The 14683-nt window shown below is 57.6% G+C and overlaps 1 protein-coding gene across 2 annotated transcripts in view; it reads right to left on the bottom strand.

Moving 5' to 3' along the window:
• KCNN1 (potassium calcium-activated channel subfamily N member 1) overlaps positions 1 to 8954 on the bottom strand; it is a 54387-nt gene extending 45433 nt beyond the window's left edge. The window contains exons 1-2 of one of the 2 annotated variants that reach the window (XM_037728776.1): positions 8844 to 8954; positions 5263 to 5383 (exon numbers count right to left, since the gene is read on the bottom strand). The gene's annotated coding sequence lies outside the window, so the exon portion shown is untranslated. Of the gene's footprint in view, positions 1 to 5262; positions 5384 to 7916; positions 8003 to 8843 lie in introns of those variants that run through there. The other variant, XM_017501278.2, reaches the window with a different exon arrangement.
• Positions 8955 to 14683: the final 5729 nt, after the last annotated feature.

Raw genomic sequence — 14683 nt, 5'->3', positions numbered from 1 at the left:
TAAATAAGAAGGCCACATGAGAATATAGATGGACACACAGGGAGAAGGTCATGTGAAAACAGAGGCAGAGATGGGGGTGACACAGCCAAAGAACCAGGAGCCACCAGAGGCTGGAGGAGGCAGGGAAGGGTCCTCCCTGAGAGGCTCCGGAGGGAAGGCGACACCCCCGACACCCTGACTTTGGACTTCTGGACTCTAGAACTGTGAGAGCACAACTTTCTGTGCCTGTTCGCTTGTTTTGAGATGACATCTTGCACTATCTCCCAGGCTGGAGGGCAGCGGTGAGATCTCGACTCACTACAACCTCCACCTCCAAGGCTCAAGCGATTCTCCTGCCTCAGTCTCCTCCTGAGTAGCTGGGATTATAGGCACCTGCCACCACGCCTGGTTAATTTTTCATGTTTTTAGTAGAGATGGGGTTTCACCATGATGGCCAGGCTGGTCTCGAACTCCTGACCTCAGGTGATCCACCCACCTCGGCCTCCCAAAGTGCTGGGATTACAGGTGTGGGCCACCGCGCCTGGCCAACTTTCTGTGGTTGTAAGCCGTCCAGCCCATGGTTATTTGTGGTGGCAGCCACAGGAATGAAGGCAGTGGTTGTGGACAAAAGACTGGTACCTCTGAGCCTCTGTTTCCTCTGCAGGGCAATGTCAGGGCCTCACTGGAGGCCAGTGGCATGAGGCTCAGGGGGTAATCTCCATCAGATGTCCTAGGCACACAGCAAGCACTCCATGGACCCTTCCAGCTGCCACTGGCCTGACCATGACCTGGACTATTTCAAAAGCACCTCTTGGCCTCTCTCACTCGGGTCTAAGCTCCCCCAGGGCCCCCCACCTATAGGGAATCTGTTTTTATTTTTAAGAGATAGGGTCCTGTGGCTCACACCTGTAATCCTAGCAATTTGGGAGGCCAAGGCGAGTGGACCACCTGAGCGCAGGGCTTCAAGACCAGCCTGGACAACATGGTGAAGCCCCCTCTATACGAAAAAAAAAAATGTATATATATATATGTATGTATGTATGTATGTATGGCTGGGCGCCATGGCTCATGCCTGCAATCCCAGCACTTTGGGCGGCTGAGGCAGGTGGATCACTTGAGGTCAGGAGATCCAGACCAGCCTGACTGACATGGCGAAACCCTGTCTCTACTAAAAATAAAAAAAAGTAGCCAGATGGGCCGGGCGCGGTGGCTCACGCCTATAATCCCAGCACTTTGGGAGGCCGAGGTGGGTGGATCACCTGAGGTCAGGAGTTCGAGACCAGCCTGGCCATCATGGTGAAACCCCATCTCTACTAAAAATACAAAAATTAGCTGGGCATGGTGGCGCACGCCTATAGTCCCAGCTACTCGGGAGGCTGAGACAGGAGAATCGCTTGAACCTGGGAGGCAGAGATTGCAGTGAGCCGAGATCATGCCACTGCACTCCAGCCTGGCAGACAGAGTGAGACTCTGTCTCGAAAATAAATAAATACAATTTAAAAAATATAAATACATAAAAACTAGCCGGGTGGTGGGCACCTATAGTCCCAAGCTGCTCAGGAGGCTAAGGCGCAAGGATCACTTGAGCCCGGGAGGCAGAGGTTGCAATGAGCCAAGATTGCATCACTGCACTCTAGCCTGGGTGACAGAGCAAGACTCTGTCTCAAAAAAAAAGAAGAGAGACAGGGTCTCCCTCTGTCTCCCAGCAGGTTGGAGTACAGTGGTGCAGTCATACCTCACTGAAGCCTCCATCGCCTGTCCTCAAGCGATCCTCCCGCCTCAGCCTCCTGGGTAGCTGGGACTACAGGCGTGCACTGCCATACCCAGCTAATTTTGTTTTACTTTTTTGTAGAGATGGTGTCTTGCTATGTTTCCCAGGCTGTTCTTGAGCTCCTGTCCTCAAGGGATCCTCCTGCCTTGGCCTCCCAAAGTGCTGGAATTACAGGGATCTTTCTTGATTACAAATCTGATCATGTCGCCCCAGATTCTGGGTGCTCAGTGACTCCCTGTAGTTCCCCTGGCATCTGAGCAGTTAGATCCCATGTGACTCCAGCCTTAGCTGCTGGCAAACTCCTACTTGACCTTCCAGACTCAGACCAAACAGCACCTCCTCCAGGATGCCTTCCCAGGTTTCCCCAGGCACAATCAGTGCTCCCTTCCTTCCCAGTGGTTCCTTGGCATGAGTTGGAAACCTGGCCACATTTCACCCTCCACCTCCAGACCGTCCCAGAATATGCCCACTTCTTTCCATCAGAGGCGCTACCCTAGTTCTATCCCGGCTTACACCACTAGGCATCTCCCTGGCCTCTACTCTGGGCTTCTGCCATCTCCACTCCTGCCCTGCTCTCCACGGCAGCCACAGAGCTTCTGAAAATCCTAAATGAGGCCATGCCTCTCCCCTGCTCACACATCTGCATGGCTCCCCATTGCTCTGAAGTCCACACCCTCACGGCAGCCCCAGAGTTCCTTGTAGCTTGGCCCCTGCCTGCCGACCTCCTTGCCTCCATCTTCCTCCTCTCTCTCACTCACTTTGTTCCAGCCACGCCAGCCTCCTCATCGTTCCTCAAACACGCCAGCCTCTTTCCAACCTCAGGACCTTTGCACATGCAGTTCCCTCTGCTGGGTATGCTGTTCCCACAGCTCTCAGCGGGCCAGTTCCTCCTCTTCCATCAGGTCTCAGCTCATGATCCCTGCCCTAGAGAGGCCCCTCTGATGCCTGCAAGAGGCCTCCCTGCACCTATGATCACCCATACATCCTCATCTTCTATTTTTCTTCTAATATATAGCCCTTTCCCTCTTTCCCTCCCTCCCTCCCTTTCTTCCTTCCTTTCTTTTCTCTCCCCTCCCTCCTTTTCTCTCTTTTTTTGAGACGAGTCTTGATCTCTCGCCAGGCTGGAGTGCAGTGGTGCGATCTCAGCTCGCTGCAACCTCCAACTCCTGAGTTCAAGGGATTCTCCTGCCCCAGCCTCACGAGTGGCTGGGATTACAGGCACCTGCCGCCACACCCAGCTAATTTTTGTATTTTTAGTAGAGATGGGGTGTCACGACATTGGCCAGGATGGTCTCAATCTGACCTCATGATCCTCCCGCCTTGGCCTCCCAAAATGCTGGGATTATGGGCGTGAGCCACCGCACCCGGCCCCCTTTCTCTCTTTCTTTCTGAGACACTCTCACTTTGTCACGCAGACTGCAGTGGTGGTGCCATGATCACTCACTGCATCCTCGACCTCTTGGGTTCTAGTGATCCCACCATCTCAGCCTCCAGAGTTTGCTGGGACCGTAGGCATGCCCCCCAACACCTGGTTGATTTAAAAAAAAAAAAAATTTTTTTAGAGATGGGGTCTTGCTACATCGCCCAGACTGGTCTCCAGCTCCTGAGCTCAACTGATCCTCCTGTCTCAGCCTCCCAAAATTCTGGGATCACAGGTGTCAGCCACTGTATCCAACACATAAAGCCTGCTCAATTGATGCCCCATGAAATTCCACAAGGGCTGACCTGGGCTGGTCTTGGTCCTTACTGCATCCCCAGCATCCAGCCCAGGGCCTGGCAGATAGTAGCTAGCTTGCTCAGTGTTTGTTGATTGACTAAATGACCATTACCTTTGTGTTCTCCACACCGCTTTGGGCAGCTCAGTGCTGACCCTGGATGCCAATGTTCACCAGGGAGGCTGGGCGCAGTGGCTCACACCTGTCATCCCAGCACTTTGGGAAGCCAAGACGGGTGGACCACCTGGTGAAGCTCCGCCTCTACTAAAAATACAAAACTTAGCCGGTCGTGGTGGTGCATGCCTGTAATCCCAGCTACTTGGGATGCTGAGGCACGAGAATGGCTTGAATCCAGGGGGTAGGGAGCGGAGGTTGCAGTGGGCTGAGATCATGCCACTACACTCCAGACTGGGCGACAGAGTTAGACTTCATCTCAACACAAACAAACAAAAATAAAAACTAAAAAAAAAAAAAACACAAAAAATGTTCCCTGAGGAAGGGTGCACAGGAACTGCCTTCCATGGAGCTACCCGACCCGGGGGGCTGTCTCCAGCGCAACCATGAGAGCCGGGAGGTAGGGGCTGCGGGGGGGCGGGGGGGCAGTAGTGGCAGGAGAGAGCTCTTCCAACCTGGCTCAACGCCCTGCGTCCAGGTCACCTGGCCCCTCTCAATAGATCCCTCACCTCCAGTGATCAAAGAAAGTAGACAGTAACTCCCAGGATGCTCTAGAAAGCATAGTCATTGCCATCACCATCATCATGATGATATATATAATATAATAATTAGTATATTCTTCTTCTTATTATTTTTTTTGAGATGGAGTCTTACTCTGTTGCCCAGGCTGGAGTGCAGTGGCACAGTCTTGGCTCACTGCAACCTCTGCCCCCCGGATTCAAGCGATTCTCCTGCCTCAGCCTCCGGAGTAGCTGGGACTACAGGCATGCACCACCATGCCCGGCTAATTTTTGTATCTTTAAACTAGAGACAGGGTTTCATCACATTGGACAGCCTGGTCTCGAACTCCTGACCTCGTGATCTGTCCACCACAGCCTCCCAAAGTGCTGGGATTACAAATGTGAGTCACCTTGCCTGGCCTCTTTTTTTTTCTTTTAATTAAAGAGATGAGGGTCTCGCTCTGTCTCACAGGCTGGAGTGCAGTGGCCATTCACAAGCATGATCATAGCTCACTGAAGCCTCAAATTTTGGACTCAAGTGATATTCCCACCTTAGCCTACTGAGTAGCTAGGACCACAGGTGCACACCCCTGTACCCAGGTTGTTATTATTTCAAAAGTTGGCATTTTTTCCTTAAGTCACCTTTTTTTTTTTTTTTTGAAACACTCTCGCTCTGTCCCTCAGGCTGGAGTGCAGTGACGCGATCTTGGCTTATGGCAACCTCTGCCTTCTGGGTTTCAGTGATCCTCCTGCCTCAGCTCCCCAAGTAGTTGGAATTACGAGTGCCTACCACCACGTCCAGGTAATTTTTGTATTTTTAGTAAAGATACAAAATGGCCAGGCTGGCCTCGAACTCCTGACCTCAAGTGATCTACCTGCCTCCCAAGTAGCTGAAATTATAGGTGCTCACCACCACACCCAGGCGATTTTTGTATTTTTAGTAAAGATATAAAATGCCCAGGCTGGCCTTGAACTCCTGACCTGGAGCGATCCACCTGCCTCTGCCTCCCAAAGTGCTGGGATTACAGGCATAAGCCACCCAGCCTGCCTGGTTACAAATTTTTTTATCCAATTCCTGGGCCACCCCATCCCCAAAGGTGACCCAAGTCTGGAACTCACTCACCTGAGGGTGCAGGGGGCTCCTTGCCGAGCCACTGCAAAGGGGCTGTCCCCTTTAGTTGTGCTGGTGACCACTTGGCTAGGAGAGAGGGTGGCTACTGCTGCCTTTCCTGTCCCCTTGAGACCTATAAGAATCAGACAGGGGGTGTGGGGTGGAGGTGGGGCCCCAAAAGAGTAGGGTGCAGACAGCTTCTGGACTACAGTGGTATTTTTTATTTTTTTGAGACAGAGTCTCACTCTGTCACCCAGGCTGGAGTGTAGTGGCATGATCTCAGCTCACTGCAATCTCCGCCTCATGGGTTCAAACGATTCTCCTGCCTCAGCCTCCTGAGTAGCTGTGATTACAGGTGCCCACCACTATGCCTAGCTAATTTTTGTATTTTTAGTAGATCTGGGGTTTTGCCATGTTGGCCAGGCTGGACTCGAACTCCTAGCCAGAGTTCTAGAACTCTTTGAACACCTGCCTCAGCCTATTACATACAATGGTCTGTAGGGCAGATCTGCGCTCTGACTTGGTGTTGCTGAGCTGGGTCGTCTCCTGTTTGCAGGAAGCTTAAGATCAGTGGCTTTGTAGCTCCAGTGGGGCCCTGGGCAAGTCCCTGCTGATACAATGGCCCACCTCTTCCATGTCCCCTCCCGAAAGCCACTCCTCCTTTCATTGGGCTCTGGACACTAGACACTGAATGCTTTTCTTTGTTATTTTTTTTGAGACAGAGTCTCGCTCTGTCACCCAGGCTGGAGTGCAGTGGCACAATCTTGGCTCACTGCAACCTCTGCCCCTTCGAGCTCAAGCATCAGACTCCTGAGTAGCTGGGATTACAGCCATGCACCACCAAGCCCGGCTAATTTTTTGTATTTTTAGTGGAGATGGTGATCCTCCATGTTGGCCAGGCTGGTTTCAAACTCATGACCTCAGGTGATCCACCCACCTCGGCCGCCCAAAGTGCTGGGATTACAGGTGTGAGCCGCCACTGAATGCTTTATCTGTCTTTCCCAAAGCTGTTCCTGCTTACCCCCCACATTGCCCCTAATTCCTTCATCATGGGGAGATCTAGGTGGGTGACATTCAGAGAGGTAACATTTTGTCACTCAGACTGGAGTGCAGTGGCATGAACATGGCTCACTGCAGCCTTGACTTCCGGGGCTCAAGAGATCTTCCTGCCTTCAGCCCCCAAGTAGCTGGGACTACAAGTGCACACCACTACACCTGGCTAATTTTTTTTTGTTTTTGATAGAAATGAGGTTTCCCTGTGTTGCCCAGGCTGGTCTGGAACTCCTGAGCCCACCTCTGCCTTCCTAAGTGTTGGGATTACAGTTGTGAGCCACCTCACCTGGCAGACCAACTGAACTCTTGCTCTCTAGCTCTGACGCTGTCCTGGGACCTGGAGCTCCCTTGGGGTACTTCTCCCATCTATATAGTGCTGTCTGCAGAGGGCTTATAGAAGCACATGGTACCCAAGTCCGACCCTGGGGAAGGGAGCAGAAAGGGACACCCATGGTGGGCAGGGACAATGCCAGACTACAGAACAGCACTGACGGGTAAACACCCAGCTGCCCTTTCTCTTACCAGGACCTAGGGTCCGGATATCTGTCACCTTGGATGGCTCAGGGGCTGCTTGTTTCAACCAGGGGGGCCTTGGTGCTGACCCTGGCCTTGGGAAGGCAGGAGCTTGTCCAAGGTCACTGAGTGGCTTGCTGCGATGGAGTACAAATTCTCTCCTCCGTGGCTCCAGAAGCTTTGGCTCACCCATCTAGAAGCCCCCCTCCCCGCAGGGATTTCCTTTGATGAGGTCTTGGGCAGCCTGTGGAGGCTGTGGGGGGAGGGGTGAGATCTGGCAGCCCGGGAAGAGAGTGAGGCCGGGGCTTCTTGGCTCAGTCCTGTCTGGGTCTCCAGACGGAGGAGAAACTTGGAGAAAGTAAGGAATTCCCCCCAGTTCTGGGGCCCTGGCACCCCATGCTCAGGGTTAAACAGCGGGGCGGGGTGGGGGGCGCAGAGGATCCCAGAGCTGACCTCACCAGCTGGGTCCCGGCATTCGTGGATCTGACCAGAAACCAGCTCTGCCCCAGCCCAGCTGGGTGACCTTGGGCAAGTGGTAACCCTCTCTGGGCCTCAGCCCCTCCTCCTGTCCGGGAGAGGGGAGGGGGGAAGGGAGGAAGCTTAGGGAAAAGAACAGGAGCCCGGAGCCCGGAGCCCAGCGCACAGTAGGTTGACAGGTGGGAGGGTTTCCTCCCACTGCGCAGTGGGGCCAGCCCAGGGAATCCCCGCCACCTCGCAAGGAGAAAGGGAGAAACCCAGGGGACAGGAAGGGAGGAGGGGGCAACAGGAGCCAGCGCTCCTTCTCCCCCACCACTGAGGAGGGTGCAGGCCTGGAGGGTCCCCACGTCCCCACCTTCACCCCACGGAGGGAAGGGGACGTCTGCGCATCCCCAGGCCTGGAAGCGAGAGCCCCCCCATCACAGGGCATGGGGGTGGGGTCAGGAGCTGACTCCGAGATCTCTGTGGGAGGCGGGGGTTGAAGAAGGGATGCCTCCGCTCCTCCCGCAGCTCCCCTTTGAATTCCCGGAGTCGGGCAAGCTGTCACCGATCCGCCCGCCAAGGAGAAGGGGACCGCCGCCGGGACCCAACGCTCCCCGCCGCGCCCCCCACTGCCCACTCACCGGCCGGAGTCGGCCGCCGCAGCCGGAGTTCTGCGCCCTGCCCGAGCGCGAAGACAAGTGCACGGCCGGGCAAGGGCGTGTGAGCCAGGAGGGTGTGCGCGCGCCGCCGCAGAGCCGACCCCTCCCCGCGGACCTGGGCCCCGCCCCGCCGCCCGGGGAGGGGGCGCGGACCCTGCAGGCCGAGGGAGGCCGCCCGCCGCGGCCACAGCCCGGGCCCTCCCCCGCAAGACGTCTCCAGAGAGGAGAGCCGGGAGGGAATCCCCCTCCGGGTCTCTCGCCCAAGCCCACTCTCCCCGCTCCACCCAGGGGCGTGACGGCAAATCTTAGGAGACGCTCAAAGAGATGGGAGGACCCTCGGCGGCCTCTGGCCCAAGGTGCTCATCCTACAGAAGGGGAAACTGAGGCCCGGAGAGCGGAAGCCCTTGGCCATGGCCCAATGTCCCAGCAGCAGGAACAGGGCTGCTCCCCTTACTCTGCGGGACCCCTCTGCCCGATCCAGGAAAGAAGAGAGTCAGAGAGAGAGGAAGGCAGACAATTAAAGCCTCCCCACCACGCGACTGGGGAGGATCAGGGGACACAGAGGCTTCGGGCAGCTGGCGACGTTGACCGGACTGGAAGGTCCCAGCTAGGAAAGGGGACCCTAGGTGGCCGGACACCAAACCACAGAAAACTTCTCTATCTCATTGTTGGGCTGGTGACACCCTCCCCCCAACCGGCCCGATTAGGGACCTCCTGAGCCTGACTGGCCCAGGCCTGGGTGGCAGAGTTGTGAAGGTCACTCCGCCACCTTAGAACAATGTGGCTCCCGGGGTCTGGCTCAATAGGGGATGGGAAGAAGAAGTCTAGGGGCAAGCCCCTCCCAGGACCGTGGCCCTGTCAAGCCCCTTTCTGAGCGGGTTTCCCTCCAGCGTATGGACGAGTGCCCACCTCCGGGGTCCCTCCAGCTCGTCGAGCGCGTGGGGCCTCCGGATAGGTCCTGCGTTCTCCTTCAGCTGCTCCCCTCCAACAGAAAGCGTGGCTCCAGCTCAAACCACCGCGTTCCTCCTCCAAGCCCCTGCCCCGCCCCATCTCTGAACCCCCACCCACCTTCAGCCTTGGTCTGGGGCGGGTGAACAGGCAGGGAGGGTTCCTCTGGGAAGTAGGGAGGCTTCTACAAACCTCCATTCTGGTTTGTTTTTTTTTTTTCCTTTATTCCATTCATTCTAAAAATAGCCCTCCCCCTCCCCAGCCCCCCGGCGGGGATCCTCTCCAGAAAGGTAATGAGCTTCCCGGGCAGGGTCTGGAGGCCGGGATTCCGTGGCGCGGGCGGGGCTCGGGGACGTGGACACTGAGGGGAGGGGAAACTGGGAGCGCAGCCCCCCCCCCCCATTGTGTGTGAAACGCTCTCCGAGGGAGCCGCCGGTGTGACCGTGACCGTGTGGAGGGAAAAAGAACAAAGGGGAGGAGGCCTTCGGGTCTGCACTGGGGAGGCAGAGAGCCAGTGGGGGTCGCAGGAGCGGAGGACGAGGGGCGCCACCCAGCACCCTCCCGGGGGGACTTCCTGCCCCGTTGGGGAAGGCTGTGAACCCTGCTTTAGTCAGACACAGTGAAGGAGAGTCAGGCTGCAGAGGTGACCAGGACGCCCATGATCGGGGGATTCCCTGCGCCCCGTGGACCCCACAATCGCCCCGTGGAGTCCGAAGATCCTCCCCAGTCCCGCAGCTCCCCCTATCCCCGCCACGGTCCTTCTCCCTGACGCAGCCACAGACTTCAGTCCTCACCCGTGTGACAGGTCACGTCCCTGTCCCGCATGGCCGCCCTGTCCCGCATGGCCGCCCTCCCCCCACCTCCCTGCTCTTTTTGAACCAAAAGGAGGACCCAGACTCCTTACAGGCCGGCGCCGTCGGCCCCTGCAACGCCCACCCTTTGTCCCCGTCTCTCCGCGGTCTCCCTGGACCGCCCACCACACTCTGGACACGCCCAGCGTGTCCCCCGAATCGGTTCAGCCTCAGATCCTTTCCATCTGCGGGTCCTTGAGCCGGGATCACCCTCCCCTGGCTCTCCTCAGCCCCCGTCCCCACCCGTCGTCTTTCAGGACTCTATCTAAGGTCACCTCCTCCCTGGAGTCGCCCCTTCTCTGGGCACGTCGCCCTGGTTTACTGTTCTCACTGCCCTCAGGCCCTGGTGTGAACTAGCTGGTTCTTTCCTCTTCTCCTCTCCCGGCCCCTGGGAATGAGGGGCCAGATGCTACTTGGACCTGGCTGATGAGAGGAGAGGGCCGCTCCCGACCCGGCACCACCCCAGGAGCTACCCAGCTCCAAATAAAGGGACATTACTACCCTCTGCCCAGCTAGCCGCCCTAGAAATGCCTCCAAGACACCACATAGCACATCCACGGCCGGCTTCTGCAGGGGCGTCGTCTAGGACTGCGAAACTAAAAACACAGGCGCCCACGTGTCCCCCACCCGGGACCGCTTAGCCCATTTCCGGAATAACATGCCCCTGGGGAAAATAATCCGCAGGGACCAAACTCCCGGCCTGTGGAGCAGAAGCCAGGCCTGAGGCGCAACTGTGCCACGGTTCCGATGGCCAGGAAGTAAAAGCAGCGAACATGACAAGTGGGGAAAGGGGCTGGGGAGGCGCCGGGGGCAGCCCAGGGCCAGGGACCCCTGGGGGCTGACCTTTCCCACTTTGATGAGCTTTTCATAATGTTTTGTTATCTTACACTTTTTGAAACCAATGGGAAGGATAAAAGAGAAATTGCTTTGTTGGAGGGACAAAGGCCCAGAGAGGGGATAAGTCTCCATGTGACGAGGATGCAGACGTCCGTGTCGAGAGATGCAACACTCCCTCCCGTGCACTTGCCTCCATAAAATCGCCCTCAAATGTGGGTGTTTTTTTTTTTGTGAGCACCTACTACGTGCCTGTGTGCTTTTGTGCCCAGAGAGTGTGGGAGGCTGCCCGAAAGCAGAGGCCCTGGAGGTTCCTGGAGAAGGAGAAGGTGCGGGTGTCTGGGACCGGCGGGGCGAATGTGGCCTTGGCAGGGGCAGGCGGGTAGCAGAGGGTTTGGAGGTCGTGGGTGGGGGGGCGGTGCAGGAGCGCTTAGAAAATCCCCCAGGGTGCGCGCCGCGTCTCTGCGCAATCCCCTGACTAGCGCGGAGTCGACTTCAGGCTGGTGTTCAAGGCTGTGAGGACGGCAGATGGCTGGGGGAGGGGATGGCGGGGTGGGAGGGACACCCGACGTGCCGGGCTGTGGGGCGCCCGGCAAGCGGGAGACAAAGGCGTCTTCCGCGAGGGTCCACAAGGCTTTCGGAAAGGATAGGGACCGGCGGTGCATAAGTTGGGGTTATGGGGGACGACAACAACCAAGATTAGAGCTGCTGGGTAAAGTAGAGGACACGGAATGGGACATACTTAAAATAAAAAAATTACTCGTTTATCTGCAACTCAAGTTTAAGGGGGCGCCCTGTATTTTCTGTTAATTTTCTTTTCCAAATCTGGAAACCTTAAGCTCGGACCCGAAGATCCTCCACCCTCGCAGGCCAATCTGCTGGGCCTGAGGCTGCCGGTGCCGGTGTTCCCAGCGCCCCCTCCCATCGCCCCCACCGCCCCAATGTACCCCTCTCCTTGTCCATATCCCTTCTCCACTCCCTAAGCTCCCCTTCCCATCCCCCTCAGCCTGGTCACCCCCTCCCTGGCACGCACCCCCACCTCGCCTCCCCCTGCACCCCTCCCTGTCTTCCCTACTCTCTGCGTTTTCCCCCACCGCCCCTTCCTCCGCACCCACTCCTCCTCCCCTTCTCTCCCCCGCCTCGCCAGTGTCGTCCCTTCCCCCACGGTCTCTCCCTCCCCAGCACCCGCTCCCCCGCGCCCATCCTCTCCTCCCCCGCAGTCCCCCAGGCGCTCGAAGGGGAACCCCGGCTGCAGGCGCGGAGCCCCGCGCAGGCGCACAGTCACCCGGCTTCCCCGAGGCCGCCGCCGCCCGCGCACTGCGGCCCGCGCGCCCCGTTGCTAAGGCGACGGCGGGGGCCGGAGTGGGAACCTCGGGAAGACCCCGCTCTCGCTTCCTCCCCCGCCACCTCCTCGGCAAACCCCACTCCGGTTTAAGCCGGTTTCCCCGCCCCGCCCCCATGCGCACTGCGGCGGGTGAGGATTCCCCGACCCTCAGGGTTGGGGGGGCGGGGTCGGGTGCGGCCGACGCATGCGTGCTGGGCGCGGCTTCCCCTCTTCGGCAGGCGCGCTACGGGAAAGCCCAGGCGCGTGAAGCTAGCACCCCTGCGCAGGCGCAGTGAGCGCCCGGCGGCCCCGCGGCCCCGCCCGGTTGTCCTGGCAACACACGCGGGAAGGGCTAGGAGAGCAAGGAACTCCCCTCTCACGCCCCCTCCCGCGCACTGCGGCGGAGTCGGGGATTCCCTGCTGCCAGTGCGCACGCGCGGGCCCGGGATTCCGCGGGGGCGGGGGCCGGGGCCGAAGCGAGTCAGGGCCTTTCTGTAACAGAGAACAAATGTCATCACCTTGTCTTTGTGTCCAAGGACTGACGACCATCCTCTCAGCTCCTGCCCTGAGTTTCATCCTCACTCTGGTCCACCGGCAGTCCCTCTGCAGGCGCCCAGAAGAGCCTGCCGCACGAAGCTCTGATCCACTCCCTGCCTTGCTCACATACCCACCCGGGCTCCCCAGCGTCCTGGGATGAAGCCCCACTCATATGCCTGGAGTCCGAGGCCCTGTGTGCGCAGGCGTAGCTGGCTTTCCCGTCGGCTTCTTCCCTCGTGTTGATCACCGCTGGTCCCCGACCTTCTCTCATGCGCAGCCACAAAGACCCTAAGATGGTCGTGGGGCCAAGCCCTTCACGACGTCCCCTTCACGACGTCCCCTTCCCAGGTACCATCTTCCTGATTCTCCAGATAGCCTGGGATTGGGCGCGACTTTTAGTCCCATTTTACAGGAGACACCGAGGCTTAGACCATTCAGACCCTTGTCTAAGGAGTCAGAAGGGACAGAGACAGGATTGGAACCCAGGCCTCCATTTGTGGGGAGCTGTATGGTCTATTCCACCCATTTTCTGGCTGGGGCACTTTCAGCCCCGATCCTGGGCCCCCAAACTACCTTTGCTGCCTTTCTGGTAGCTTCGGGCGCTTCCCGGCTGTGTGACACAGGCAGGTGACTTAGTTTTTCTTTTCTGTCTTTCTTTTTTTTTTTTTTTTTTTGAGACATTGTTTCACTCTTGTTGCCCAGGCTGGAGTGCAATGGTGCGGGCTCGGCTCACTGCAACCTCCGCTTCCCGGGTTCCAGCGACTCTCCTGCCTCAGCNCACTCTTATTGCCCAGGCTGGAGTGCAATGGTGCGGGCTCGGCTCACTGCAACCTCCGCTTCCCGGGTTCCAGCGACTCTCCTGCCTCAGCCTCCGGAGTAGCTAATTTTTTGTAGTTTTAGTAGAGACGGGGTTTCTCCATGTTTGTCCAGGCTGGTATCGAACTCCTGACCTCAAGTAATCCGCCCACCTCCACCTCCCAAAGTGCTGGGATTACAGGCGTGAGCCACCGCGCCCGCCTTAGTTTTCTTATATACAAAGAGGATCAGTATCTCACAGGGGCTTTCCCCAGGGCTCAATGAGGGGCGGCTGCCACCTGCTTGGCCAAGGCCTGGCACCCAGTTGTGCCAGGGCCTTTCTCCTCCTACGTGGGGGACTCTGCTCGCTGGTGCCCCCTGCAGGATGCCCTGCCTTCCTCTCCTTTCCCTAACCCTCACCGAAGGTCTCTCCCAGATATCCCACGTTTCCTGTGGTCACTGTCTCAGGGTTGGTTCTCCAAACTAAGTCAGGGCCCAACATATGTTGGTTAGTTTTTATGTCAACTTCAGCTGTACCCAGTTTATTTTTTAGAGACCGGGTCTCGCTCCATCACCCAGGCTGCAGTGCAGCGGCACTGTCATGGCTCACTGCAACCTCCAACTCAATTTCAAGGGATTCTCTCACCTCAGCCTCCCAAGAAGCTGGGACCACAGGTGCATGCCATCACACCCTGCTAATTTTTAAACTTTTTCTGTAGAGACAGAAAAATCCCTTGAAATTGAGTTGGAGGTTGCAGTGAGCCATGACAGTGCCCAGGCTGGTCTCAAACTCCGGGATTCAAAAGATCCTTCCACTGTGGCCTCCCAAAGTCCTGGGATTCTAGGCATAAGCCACGGTGTCCCACTTGTACCCAGGTACCTTTTAGCTCCCGTTGAGGAAGTGGTGTGACTTCCAGGCCTTTGCATGTGCCATTTCTTTGACTTTTCTGTCTCTTGTCTGTGTGGAGGGCTCCTAGGCATCTCGAAAGACCCGTCCTCCATGATACGTTCTACCTCCCACCTCTGGGCAGAGCCTGGCCCCTTCAAGCCTGCCCAGCCCTGACCCCACAGAGCTGAGGACCTCCGTGGGAACCTGCACACACCTGAGACTTGCAATACGAGAGGACGGCGATCTTAGTGGAGGGAACAAGCCTGCTGTGTCGGAGGCTTGGGAGGCTGGAAGGACTGAGTGAGTGGGGGATGGGGAGTCAGGGGACAGCCCTGTGGGCATAGCGATTGGGGTGTCACCTGGGCAGGAACCATAGCAGTGGCTTGGTAAGTGCCTCAGTTCCCCCCTCTGTTATGGATGACCTTGATTCCCCGCAGGGCTATCCAAGGCACACAGCGGAGTGATCAGCACACAGCCTTGATGGCCATTTCTGGCACCAGTGGCTGCTCTGACCTCTACCTGAGCCCACTGGGTAAGTGCTGCAGATGATCTGATCTGACCACTGCAACTT

Source organism: Cebus imitator, unplaced genomic scaffold, assembly GCF_001604975.1.
Source record: "Cebus imitator isolate Cc_AM_T3 unplaced genomic scaffold, Cebus_imitator-1.0 Scaffold280, whole genome shotgun sequence".
Classification (NCBI taxonomy): domain Eukaryota; kingdom Metazoa; phylum Chordata; class Mammalia; order Primates; family Cebidae; genus Cebus; species Cebus imitator.
This window is presented reverse-complemented; position numbering and strand designations above follow the sequence as displayed.